Source organism: Balaenoptera ricei, chromosome 21, assembly GCF_028023285.1.
Source record: "Balaenoptera ricei isolate mBalRic1 chromosome 21, mBalRic1.hap2, whole genome shotgun sequence".
Lineage (NCBI taxonomy): Eukaryota > Metazoa > Chordata > Mammalia > Artiodactyla > Balaenopteridae > Balaenoptera > Balaenoptera ricei.
The window spans coordinates 217,684-231,877 of NC_082659.1; the positions used below are offsets into that span (position 1 = coordinate 217,684).

At 43.4% G+C, this 14,194-nt stretch overlaps 1 protein-coding gene across 19 annotated transcripts in view; it reads right to left on the minus strand.

Annotated features, from left to right (window-relative positions):
* TENM3 (teneurin transmembrane protein 3) overlaps positions 1–14,194 on the minus strand; it is a 2,524,603-nt gene that overhangs the window by 24,772 nt on the left and 2,485,637 nt on the right. The gene's annotated exons all lie outside the window — the stretch shown is intronic.

The window sequence follows — 14,194 nt, forward strand, 5'->3', positions numbered from 1 at the left end:
ACCCTAAGATAAGTAAGTACTAGGGATGTGATGTACAACGTGACTGATAAATAGAATTAACACTGCTGTCGGTTACATATAAAAGTTGTAAGGAGAGAAAATCCCAAGAGTTCTCATCACAAGCAAAAAATGTGTATTTTCTAGTTCTTTAACGTTGTATCTATAGGAGATGATGGAGGTTCACTAAACTTATTGTGATAATCGTTTCATGATGTATGGAAGTCCCATCATTATGCTGGACACCTTACACTTACACGGTGTTGTCTGTCCATTATATCTCAATAACACTGGAAGAAAAAAAAAAGCTGTAGAAAAATTGAAAAAAGAAATGAACATCCTATGGAATGCTCCTACGTAAAAGGCAGTTCAGTGCTGCATGATGCCCCCACCCCCTTCCCATTTTACGGATGGAAAAACGCAAATATGATGCGGTCAGGTGATTCGATCTGGCTCTCTTTGCATCTCACGATGGGGCCATAACTGGAACTTTCATGCACTGGAGGCAGGTCCCTTAGCCCTTCTGTAAAGCACAGGGCTTGACTTGAAGTGGAGAACGGGAGCTTTACACAGGTGATGCCACCCGCCAGCACTCTGCTGATTCACTCTTGCTGCTGTCACTCACCTGCCCTTTATCGACCCCTTTGCTGGTTTGTGGTTTCTAGCTCCATTCGATCTAAAGCAGGCCTGTCACCTTGCTCCCGCAGAAAGCATTTCTGCAGCCTCTGCCGCTGCTCTTTCCCTGGCCTGCCCCACGTTCCCTGTCCTGCTGGGCAGGTATTTCCTCCCACAGGATGCTGAGTGCACGGCCGTAGAGCATCGGACGCTGCACGTTCAGACGCTAACCTATCAGCCTTTGGTTCTTTGGAAAATAAAAATACAAGTAGCCTTTGTAGGCAGTGCAGTTACAATGACAGAGGGTTAAGCTGGCATCTTAGTGGCCCAGTCTCACAGTTTAGCCCTGGAAGTCCGCAATTTGTGCCTTCAGACGAGTGGCTGCATCCGCGTTAAGGCACTAATAGGGCTGAAGGGCTCGCACGGGGCCGGCCAGGGAAGCTGCTACTTCGCAAGGGCCCTCCGAGCATCGACCCCGCCAGTCACCTACCAGTTTCTGAATAAGCTTTGTGGGCTAGCTACCGTGCGAGGGGATGGTGGGTACACGGAGCATCAGAAGTCCGGCGGCCCAGAGCCCCCCCACCCCCCGAGGGCAGGTGATGGAGTGATGTCGTGCTGCAGCAGCAGGGAAGGGCCACGTCAAGGTGGGGGCCTCAGCTGGGCCTTCAAACAGACGCGGATTCATACAGGTGGGTAAGGAAGGCACAGGGCACACCCCAGCCAGGACCACCGCCGGGGAGAGGGCGTGGGGGCGTGAGGGCGGAGGGGCTGCGAGGTCAGGGAGCACAGGAGCCCACTGAGGCAGAGGGTCCACGCAGGGTCCCTGATACGGGAGCGGGAGGTTCATCACTGGGGACTGCGACGAAGCTTTCAAAGGGAAGCAAGGCTTCAATTAGGCTTAAAGGAGCCCCGGGCGGGGTGACAGGTCAAGCAGGGCGTCCTTCCCAGACTTGCCGATTTCACAAACCAGTACAGAAAATAAAACTGGGACCAACAGGGAGTTTTTAAATAAAGACCCCTCACCTGTAACTGGCATCATTTCATAGAGGAAGGCCCTTTACCCATGCCACAGATAGACAGGACCTAACTTCAGGGTGAAAGTTCTCGACAAGGAATCAGTAAAGCTTTATGAAAATGTTCTCCCCGTCATTCTTCATTTTTTCCATTTCACTGTGGATCTGTGAAAACTTCTGCACAGATTCGCACCCATGGCAACAGGAATGCAACGAGATGGATGGCAGCCATTAGAACTGCCGGGAACGCCGGATGAGGGCGGGAGAGAGAATAAGGGGCCCAGATGCCTTTCAGACGCGGCGGGCGAGCCCTTCTTTAGCAAAAGCAGAAAAACGATGCAGCAGCCGACGCTCGCCTGTCCTCTGAAAAGCTTTGATCCCAGATGCGAACGGGCCTTCCCATCGAACACACGCCTCTGGACACACGCTCCGCTTCCGTGCGGCTCCGCGGCTCTGCAGGACGTTGCTTGGCCTCGCTGGTGAACTAGGCCTGCCCAGCCCGTAGACTTGAGACATGGTTTTCTTTTATGAGCTTCTTGAATTTACAGTGCCATAGGCTCCAGGCAATCTGACTAGAACATCAACTTGATGCCCCCCTTTCCACTCATCTGGTCTCAGCCTCACGGCTTCAAATCCATCACACAGCACATTCTTTTCTGCTCCCGGCTGACCCCTCTTGACAAAGGCCCCTTGCTGGAAAAGACAAACCCCTCAGGCTCCCCAACGACCTTTGGGATGCGTTTCACTGATGCTTCTCTATTTGTTCGTCTTTCATTTTGATTGCGTTATTTTGCCTAGACTTGCTGTTTTAGCCTTTGTGGTATATTTTTAAATCTCTTTTTAAGTTTCCTAAACAGCAGGATTATCGACAAATGCCCCGGAAAGCCAGAGCCTCAGACCTTCTCGGTTGAAGACGCTGATTCCGTTCTGACGTGAAATTTTCTCTCTCGCTCCGCTTTACAGACACAAGTTCCCAACTCTTCACTTTTCCTTCACAATGTCTCTCACGTGTCTTCCCACCCCCACAGCCACCCCAGATTTCAAAAGCTGGTCTTGTTGCCTCTCCCCATACTCACAGCTACCAAATCCATCTTCCGAAACCGCCCCCCCCCCCGCCCCCGAGTACAACACTTCCCTGCTCAAACATCTTCTAGTGGTTCCTCAACGGACAGAAACACTGACTGAGACTGTCACCAACCAAGGTCAAGAGACTATTGATACCGCAAGTGTATTCAGGTGGAAACAAAGTTCTTGAAAACTTTTTTTTGCAAGTGTTCTAAAAAATCAGAACAAAACTAATTTATTCTAGTTCTGTCTTCATTATACACCACATGTTGGTGAGTTAAATACAACAAAATTATTTTCTTTTAAAAGTGTCTACCAAAGATAAAAAGAATAAGGTAACAATTAACATGTAGTTTGTTGCATTAAAAAATCTGATATACTTATTTCTGTTGTCTGTTAGCTTGTTCTAAGCCTTTTAACTCTTACCCCCAAAAAAAGTCATTGTTCAAAAGCAAACATTCAATTCAGTTGATACATCACAGTAGAGTCAACTAACATCATTCAACAAAGGTAACAAGTTTTCTTTAAAACTCAACAGGATTATCTGTTGCCTTCAGTGCTTCCCCATAACACGGCTTCTTCTTTTTTCGGCCGCCCCGCGCGCCATGTGGGATCTTAGTTCCCCGACCGGGGATTGAACCCGAGCCCCTTGCAGTGGAAACGCTGAGTCATAACCACTGGTCCGCCGGGGAAGTCCCAAGGCTTCTTTAATCAAATGTTTCGTTTCTAAAATTACCTTCTGCTTTTGAGAAAAGTCTGTGTCCATCAGAGCAGGGCTTTAGAGAAGCAAGCAAACCAGCCAAGAGCGGCAGTCATCGCCCCGAGAGGGGCGGCTCTTTTGAGGAGTGGTCTGCCCGGGCCCCCTTGGCTTGCGATTCAGCCTGACGCTGAACTGGTCTCCAGGGTGAGACAAATGTATGTATTTACTCCTAAAATGTTGGCAATGCCCCTCTCCCAGACCTTGATGCTCTTCACCTGTAGAGGAATGGACACCAGCCAGCTAAACGCATGTGTCAACTCTGACTGGTTTCTCTAGTCCAAATCAGCCTGTCTTGAGAAGCTGAGGCATCAGGAGGTGTTGGTCTGGATGGGTGCCGGTCATGGCTGGCTCTTCCGTGTCTTCCCCAGGGCCATCCAGAATAAGCTGCTTAGTGGGGCTACATCTGTGTGCTTTTAGACTTGAGTCCCAGTACGGAGTCCCAGGAAAGACGTAATCAACCTGTCTTTCCCCCACTGTCCCCCTGACACAGAGGGAGAATCTTTTCTCCCATCTATCAGAGTTCCTTTAATCCAATGTCCTTTCATCGTTTAACAGCCTGCAAAACCAAAAAAACACACCCCCCGAACAAAATCCCCCCCCACAATCTTGCCATCTGTTTGGCAATACTTTTCTCACAATGCTAACCCGTAATAACCTCTGATCTGTCATTGTGGTAAAGCAGAACAAAATTACCGACCTCATCAGAACAAGAACATATGCACAAATCGGTCCTGGATCTGCATTCCTGATGAAGGACGTGGGCAAACAGCAAAACCAGAACAGAACCTGACTTAAACTTCTCGTGGTGGACTGATCTGGAATCCTAATAGCCATAATGTGGTCTGTAACACTCATATCAAAAGAATTTACATTTAAGTGTTCTGGGAACGAAACTGAGGTTTGTTTATTTCAACAGTGATCTCACAGGCAAATCGTAATTTCTTTGAATTCAGGAGCAATGTTGTCAGTTAGAAATCCTCAAAAAATCAGGTTCTGAAGAGAAAATGCAAAATGCTTCCATCATCAAGGGAAGTAGAGCAATCAACCAACTCTTAAATCATTGGTTCATCTGGTACTTAGTTGTCTGTCACCTACACATTAACAAAAATAACGGGGAAGATGCAAAATAAGAAAGACGAAAGAAGGTATTATTTTACATGGTGTTTGTCTCCAGTGCTAAGAGGGTCCTGATGAGAAAGGGTGGAACTGCAAGGGTGGGAGTGGAAAGAGGGGTTAACACATTTAAATTTCTTTGCTGCTGTTGCATTTTATTCAGAGGTCTTGCGATGGGGCAAAATTCTGGCCGTTGCTTTGCTTCATAAACCCAGAAAGGGCAGTGGTCTACAGTCAAGCCACTATCCTCTGTTTTCCAACACCCAGATAACATAAGTTCAGAAGATCACAGACAAAAGAAGATCTTTTCTTTCTCACCTCTGGTCCCGCCCTTACTTTGAACATTGAGCCTAGCGACAGGTGGTCATGGATATGACATTTTTCAATATTTTCGATATTTTTCAAAGATCGAATTCAAGAAAAGTGGCCCAATGCCTCTTTCCTTCCGTGGTCATCACCATATCAGGGAGAGCTGATGAAGTGATAATGACCAGCTCTGAAATTCACAGGCCTTGAGACAAAGGCATCCGAGTCAGGACATTCCAGAATGAGTTCCCTTTGTGGTTTGAAAGATTGTGGGTGAGCTGTCATTAAGAGAGGATCTTATTTAAACCATTTAGAAAATGTTTATTCACTAAGGAAGGTTGAAACGAGTGGGACACATCGTATTTGTTTAGACAACAGGTCTTGCCCAGGTCTTGAAATGTAGACTTGCCGGATAGGGGATGTCAGGGAAATTTCTGTTCCGAATAATCTGTCAAACAGAGCTGTGTATGCCCTCGTCCTCCTTGACTGATTCCACGGGGCCCGGGAGTGCTCAGAGGACAAACCCATCCTTCTCCTGATCTTCCCTCTTTGTATTCTGGCCGCTCACTGAGACCCACCCCGGAAACGGCTGTGCAGTGAGCGTGGACAAGGAGGGTGTGAAAGACTTGCGGTAAAGCTGGAAAGGTTAAAAGCAAAGTAGGAAGCCCATCTGGAAAGAGAAATTTTATTATTGTGAATTGCTATGACTACCACCAGCATAATAGATACTAGGTTTGGCTGAAATGCCACATGCCTAACTATTTTAGCAAAAGACATTTGGTAACTTGTTAAATGTTGTTTCTTTTGGAATAAGCCTTGATGGGGACCTAGGAAAAGTTGGGGAGAAACGGCAGAATCACAAATTGTTTTAGAGCAGGCAGGAATTTTTAATCACTAAGAAGCCTTTCATTTCGCAGGTGAGGGCACAGAATTTTAGAGAGGTGCCGTGACTTGCCCAGAGTCACACAGATAGGAGTAAGTGACAAAATCAGGCTGGAACCCAGGTTCTGAGTTTCCAAACCGAATGCCTTTTTCCAATCAGCTTATGCTGTTTCTCAGAAAAGAGAACAAACACAGAACAGAGAGAAAGAGGCATCAAGGAACTAATGAGATGTCAGTGATTTGGAAATAAGGAAGGATTGGGAGGAAAAACAATAGCTGTAGTGGGTAGACTGGGAATCTAAGATGAAATAACATTTAGACTAAAATGCTGCCTATTCGTGAGCTTTACGAGAGAAAGTGAGTATCGTGGAAAGCATGAGAACAGAGGGAAAGCAGAGGGATGGTCAGACGTAGGCAGTTAAGGAACGTGAGGGAGAAAAGGGGGACAAATACAGAAGGGGAGGTAGTACACAGGGCGAGACACAGATCTGATGGCATCAGTAATTGGGGGGGATGGCATCCAGTAGCAGAAAAGGCAACCCTGAAGAGTGAACACTCGTACTGTCTCTGTTGTTAGGCCATAGGAAACCCTAGTCTGCAAATTCGTATATTCACACTTTTGCCCCCCAGCTAGATGTTTCCAGTGTAATTTCATTCACACTCGGGGCTCAGCTCTTTCCACGGCCCCCATGCCCACGTCTCTAGAACTGACTTGCCCTGAGTTCTCACTGGCTGTTTCCGACCACATGCTGGGCTGGACTACGGTCCCCTCAAAGCCATAATTTCCAAATCAGAGCTCACCTGTTTCTACCAACCTGCGTCCTCCCTGTATTTCCTACCCACTTGGTCACTAGGTCAGCAGATTCTCTTTTCCCTCCCCTCTTGTATTCAGTCACCATTTCCTAATGACTAACCACCTCTTTCTCTGTAATTTCAGTGCCCATCTGTGGGTCAGGTCTTCACCTCCCAACTAGATTTACTGTCTCCTCACTCCTCTCTCCCCCTTTTCTCAGCCTCCTACTTTTCTACATTCAACCCATCCTTATATTGTCCCCAGATGGACCATGTTGCCTTCCTGGTAATCTCCTTCACGGGAAGCCTGTCCACCCAGGATCACCAGGTGGTCAGTTTAAGCCCTGCTTGATCAAAACTGTGATGTCCATCTACTCTCTTTTTCCTACTTCCACACGTGCTCTACGCTCTTGTCATTCTGAGATGCATATTCTTTCTAAAACCTGCCACGCTCTGCCTCCCAAAGAAATGCTCTGCTCTGGCCTGGAACAGCCCGCCTCGGCTTGCTCACCTTGCTTCCTACCTTTAGGGGTCTCACTTTCAGAACCTCAGATTATATATGGAATCTAAAAAAAAAAAAAAAATGGTTCTGAAGAACCTAGGGGCAGGACAGGAATAAAGACGCAGACATAGAGAATGGACTTGAGGACACGGGGAGGGGGAAGGGTAAGCTGGGACGAAGTGAGAGAGTGGCATGGACATATATACACCCCTAAATGTAAAATAGATGGCTAGTGGGAAGCAGCCGCATAGCACAGGGAGATCAGCTCAGTGCTTTGTGACCACCTAGAGGGGTGGGATAGGGAGGGTGGGAGGGAGACGCAAGAGGGAGGAGATATGGGGATATATGTACACATATAGCTGATTCACTTTGTTATAAAGCAGAAACTAACACACCATTGTAAAGCAATTATACTCCAATAAAGATGTTAAAAAAAAAAAAAAAAGAACCACAGATTGAACTTTGGGCTGAACTGAGGTCTAGGAAATCTGTTTGGAAGTGTGTGTTGTGTAAGAGACAGGGCAGTGGGGCTGGATGGGCTGGAAGCTGTGAGGAACTAGGGATGAGGGGACTGAGGGGTCCCCAGCCAGCTTGTCTCCTTCCTAGGTCGTCTCCCCCAGCCCTGGGGTGGAGTCCAGAAGAGAACAGAGCCCACATCAGCTCTGCTTTGACACCTCAAGATATTCTGAAGCCAGGATCCTGGAACACAGGCAAGGGGCTTCTTCTGGGAGTCTAGGAGTTAGGGTAGCCTGGAGGGAGGGACGCTGAGGTTGCTTTTATTTTGATATCACAGGAATCAGTCAGAGACGCCGGACAGTCTCTGGAAAATACCCAACTGTCCATCTTCAGTTCTGTGATTATAAAATAATAAAGTTCCCTTTCACTGGTTGTCACCGTGTAGATTTCTTGCCCTGTTATCAGACAACCCTTTAAAATGGCTGGTGTGTATAACTTGGTCTTAGAGTAAGTAAATCATCTGATAATCACTGTGTAAGGGAAGTTGCTGACACACCCAGATATGATGCTATCAGATCATCTAACTTAGACAGCTATGCGATTAGTTTAAGGAAGGAATCGATACTTTCGGAAGCGGCATGTCCTCGGTTTTGAACCATTACGGGGCAACTGAGCACATCTAGAACATTAACTGCCTGATGGAAGTGAAAGAGTTAATGTAGCCTGCAACTGTCGGCGCACCGCAAACTGTACTGAGAAACCAGGACCTCTTATGTTATACGTACACTGCGATGTGCTGAGAAAATCTGACTAATCTGTTTTTATGTTTTCTGGAATTTTCTCAAAAAACCTGAATAACACACAATTTCGCCATTTCCCTTTCCGCTTTGAAACCTGGACAGAACTAATTTTTCCTTAAAACTAGATTGCAGAAGAAAATTGGATTAAATCAAGCATTAGTAAAAGCATTGCCTTAGTAGCGTTCAGGTTAGTGTTTGAAATGTACAATAATGTACAATTATTCAATTGGCTACACACTTTTTTTTACTGATGTCCCTGGGACTAAACCATTCTGGTTACAAACTTAAAGCAAAATTATTAAACAATTAAACAAAACAGCAGAAATGGAAATCAACCACAGCATTTTCCCATGAATTTAAGTGATCTGCTGATAAAATCTCTTAAAATCATCCTTAATGCAGCAAATGTCTTCTTCCATGAGGAAAGAAAGAGAAAAAGGAAAATAAAGGAGAGGAATTGGGCACCACTTTTAGAAATGTATTTGTAAAATGGGTTGCTTTGTTTTTAACGCAATTTTGGGCAGAAACAGCAATGAAATGTGGTTTCAGCGTTTGAATTTTTAGGCTTGGATGTCGGATGCCTACCAAGGGAAAGGTTATCTTCTCAGTTTTGTCCCATGGAAGACGCCTCTGTAATTTTGCTAACATCATGAGCTATTACAGTCACACACACACATCAGGAGGACACAGGCTGGCACAGACACCCAGCTATTTAGACATGATTCAGCGTCAACGGGGCCGGACGCATCTTTCCTGACCTGGAATGACCATCGCTGAGCTTTCCTAGGTTATCTGCACTTTCCGCACCCGGTTTTGGATCTGAAGCCCAGTTACTCATTACGCTGCCTCTCTCTCCTCCTCTGAGATCCCCTTTTCCATCTTCTCCCAGACGATCGGACTGATGTCAGTGGCAGCTGTGGATCTGTCGTGGGCTTGGGGTTACGTTCATTATAAAGAAATGGTTAAGAAGCTCATTCTGAAGTTGCTCAGCTTGAACGAGGGACAATAGAGCACCCAAATGAGAAGCTGGAGACCCACATACACCTACATAAACGTGTAAGAGCTGAAATTCATTTATTTGCTCCGTGAATCTGAACAGAGCTCACGAAAGACCACAGTCAGCCCCGTGCATATAAAGCTCCAAATAGTCAAAGTCCCAAGATAGAAAACTGCCACCAACCCGGCCGTGTGCATGTACACATCAGCCAGAACTCAGAGCTTTTTTTTCCATGTTGTCTTCTCTAAGCAGGCAGAAGAGCCTCTAGATATGCCCGCACGGTTTGTATCTTATGGGGTAAGCAAGCAGAGAACTGTGAAATGCCATTAGTCATTAAATAATTTACTCTATTGCCCAATTCAATACACTGGGTTTGCTTTTGTGTGCATTCAAGTGTAAGAACTGAGGTTTCGCTCTGGCTATGAACTTTTTAAATAATAGATTTCTAGCAGGTAAGATCTTTTGGGTCTCCCTGGAATTACTCTAGCTAAGGAATTATAACGGGTGATAATTGTTTTAAAATGGTACGAAGAGCAGCAGGAAATAATCCCTAATACTAAGTGAAGGGGGTAACTAGGCTTATCACAGGGTCCTCAGACAAGGGGACCCCAGAGCTAGACGGACATCCTTTCTACCGCCCAACAAGTCAATGGAAGAGGAGGTCTGAGGCAAGATGGCTTATTCAATTAGTAACAAATAATTATTCCGCTCATGAAACATATTAGTCTAACTCAGGGATTTCAGAGCTGAGTTATAAACTACCTGACACCTGTCTTCCTATCACACCATCTGTAGCATCTAAGAATACTGGCCACTTCTCTAACAAATCACAGTAGGGACACAAAAATCACAAGTAACACGGAGAGAAATTGCTGCCCCAAAGACGGTATCTCTAGTTTCTGAAATGAAGGTTTCTTGTGCTTTGCAAACTACCGGTGAACCCTAAAAAGTCACCCTATTTTATTGGTGACTGATGAGAATCTCAAGTTGAGAGTCGGGTTTCCTTTTCCTAGAGCCATTCTTCCTGATACCGGGGCAACAGTATACTTTAGCTGTATTTGCATGGGAAACGTTTTCTGTCTTTAACTCTTTAATCCCAACATTTCAGAGGAAAGTGCTACCAGTATGAAGTTTTAATTTCCGTTAATTATTGTAATAACAAGGTCAGCTGAGGAAGTCCTTAAGTTATAAAGCAAAAGAGAGTAAATGTGTAATAGTAGGTTAAATATATTTCAAAAAATCAACAACAAAAATGAGAAGTGTTAATATTTTCAGCATTAACTCTTGGTACGGAAAGGTCTGAACTGTTTCAGAAGGCAAATATTTACATGATACTCTTCCAAGGGAGGCAGCTCTAGGTTTTATCAGACTCTTCTCTATAAAAAACCGTTCACCTGACCACATATTTGGTTTACTCCTCTATTCCTTCATTCAACAAATAGCTATTGGGAGCGTTCTACATGCACTGCAAGCTTCCAGGAGCAGTGGGAGCCACAGAGATAATGGCACAGCTTGCATTTTAGAAAATACTTTCACATTTCATTCTGTACATTCTGTGACATACATGTCACAATACTGTGACACGCTGATGGTAAATGAAAGTTTGCACTAAGAAAAAAAGAAGTGAAATTAAAACATGTAAGGTAAACAATTTCAGCTAATTCTCTTTTAAAATTTCTTTGGCAGAAACTGCAGTGACTGCACTTTTTATTGGTAGGCAATTTATTGATGCCAGGTCTTCTTCCATCTGTTTCTATCCTATAAAGCTTTAATCTCAAGGCTTTTTAGACACTAGGCTAGCTAGAAAGCTGGACACATACAAATGGGAATTTGGGCTGAAAAGTTTAATCTGTCTTTGCAAGGTATTTGTACATAACGATAGATACAGCATGTATCAGATCTAGGAACTAGTGTCACAAAAGTCATAGAAAACAGGTGTTTTTCAACTGTGAAGTGTGTTTTTTTCCCCCATAATCTCCTTGTGGTTTTGGTAAAACTCTGGCCATTGTCAAACCTCTCACATCCTTTCTTTACGAAAGTACCAAGTACCCTTAAAAGGTCTAAATTAGACATGTAGTACTATAAGAATGTGAGGGGAAATATTACAGACATGTACTAGGATTCTGGGAGTCTGCCAGCTCACTAGTAACGACAAACATCAAGGAAGCCTGGCAGGGATTCAGAGTCCCCTCTGGCTCTTCTAGAACCTTCACATCCAGTCTCATATATCCGAGTCAGCACAGAATAAGCAGAAACTGTTGTTGTCAAGGCTCTGATGAGTAGAGGTGGGGGGTTGAGTTTATCCATCAACAATCTCAGACTTACACAGACAGAAAGGGGCCACTCTGCCAGAATCCAGAGGGTGCTTTCGGAGGGGCTGCCTGATGACCCTCCTTTCCCTTCTTTTACGCACTTACTTTTGAACGTGTTTTAAAGTTTCTCACCCTTAGAAAGGGTGGACCCTTGCTCATTCACAGCTAAATTATAAGAATGTACAGAAAGAAAAAAAATGATCATTTGTCATTCTGATATGATGATTCTGAATTACTTAGGTTAAATGCTCTATTTTTTTTTCTGTCTTGTACGGTAATACACTGTTTTGCAAAGTGCATAAATGTTTCTTGGAAATTTTTAAATCATGTCTTTGCTGCAGACATCTAAAGGAAAATTAACAAAAACACTGTTTTTTGAAAGCAATATTTCTGTTTCTTTTATTAGAAAAGCTGTTTCTCAAGTACTGTAAACTACTATATTCTTAAGTTATAGCAAACACATGTTTATATGCGTGTGTGTGTGTATATAATTATGAGGTTTATATTTGGTGGAATACTTCAATAATGCTTTTTGGAATAGTTGCCTTTATTGTAATTTATCTAGATGTAAGACTTAACAGATATACTTTAAATATGATGTGTAATGGGTCTGTATTAGTGCAAATATCATTGTGATTTATTTTAATTAATTAAAAACTTTCATTCTTGAAAACAATGCTTGCCCATTATATTCACAAGACAGGTTTGCCAACTCAACCTCTACCTTAGCAGTCATGTTGATTCTTCACTAAGTCTGAAATTCTTGCAGAGTGTTTAGTACTAGAGAAATGTGTCTTCTTTGTGTACCATAATATTAAAAAAGTAAAAATCCCAAATTTGTTTATACTATCCCACATCAACTCCACCAATGGAGTATATCCACTTCTCATTGTAGGTCATTACTGAACCTGCATATGTGTTGCAGAAGTTCATGTGTCAGTAGTAACCCACATGATGAACTTTTGTGCATTGTCAATGCCCAGGAACAAATAAGAACACATTCAAAAATGGCTCACAGAGTAGAGCTTGAGTCCTAGACTGTACTAAAACCTTATTTCTCTATTTTCCCCCCTGCTTTTAAACCGAAACCCTACCGATGCCACCATCATTTCCTGAAGATCTTATAATCAGAGCAGCTCTCCTGCCCAGTCTCATCTGATGGGAGCACTTTTACTGTACTCTTTTTTCGCCTCTTTGGCAATAGAGCCTGCTATCACTTTGAAAGGAAGTGCTTGCCATTAACTTCCAATTTATTCCTTTCCTATTGTGATCCTAAAATGAGCAAAAGGAATGCTAAGAACAGAATTTTAATGTAATTCAATTGCAAAGGTTTGTTCCGCTGACAAAATCATGCTGCTGGGTAACATTCATTTTACTAAAAGGGAATCTGTCAAAAAAAGAAAAGCAATCCAAGCTACAGGAGAACTAAGCTTAATGTGTAAGTTCTATTCCAGAAAAGTTGTATGGAAGATATTTGTATATTGGATCATTTTTTTCTACTGACTTTTATCATAAATTTGGAGCTGTGTTCCTACAGAAAGTACATTTGCTTCAGCATTTCATCAAAAAAGTCACACTAAGGAACTCAATATTCATTTCCAGGAGTATTTTGCATTTGTCAGCGTGCCGTCTCTGCACATCTAATTTCCCCTTATGGTTTGTGCAATGTTAGTGGAATGAACAAGTAGTGGAAAGTGATTTTACACAGTCACAAAATGTGACTGTTCAAAGAGCACATTGCCTGGGCCACTCCTCCACAACTTTAGTAGAAAACCCCAGCTGGACGCTCCTTCTACTTTTTCATATGCTTTCAGAGTGACCAGCTATTTCTGACTTGCATTGAGTGGTAAGGTTCTTATAAGTGGAGTTTAGATTCTCCAATAACTGATTATAAAAAGTTAAGCCCTTCTATCTGTGGTGCTGATGGGATCAGCCAAGTTCATTGTAAATGTTTTTAAAGTTTCCCTTCAGTGACAGCTCCCAAAACAGTCAGCTTTAGCACCTGGGCAAATATAAACCCCAAAAGTTTTTGCCTAAAGCCAAGGCTGCAGTATGTTTCCCCAAAAGTTTGCTGCTAATATATTAGGTCTGTATGAAGCAAAATATTAAATTAATCTTTAAGCAGAGGTAGATTGACCTCGATGGTAATGAAACTTAAGCTTCAGGGCTCCCCACCTGCCTGGGTCCCTTCCAAGGCCCTGAGTCCAATTTTGTCTTTTTTTTTTTTTTTTTTTTCAGAAAACGGGAGCCCCAAATTACAGAAGCTCCAGGCCCCCCAAAAACCTGGATCCCACTTGCCCTTAAGATTGTACTATTATTATCCACACTACTGTACATAAAATAGACAAACAACAAGGACCTAGTGTATAGCACAGGGAACTATATTCGATATCTTGTAATAACTTATAATGTTAAAGAATCTGAAAAAGAAATATATATGTATGTATAACTGAATCATTTTGCTGTACACCTGAAACTAACACAACATTGTAAACCAACTATACTTCAATAACAACGAACAAATAAACAGAAAAAGGATTATACTGTTATTATTTTAGATTACATTATTATATCACAGTATTTT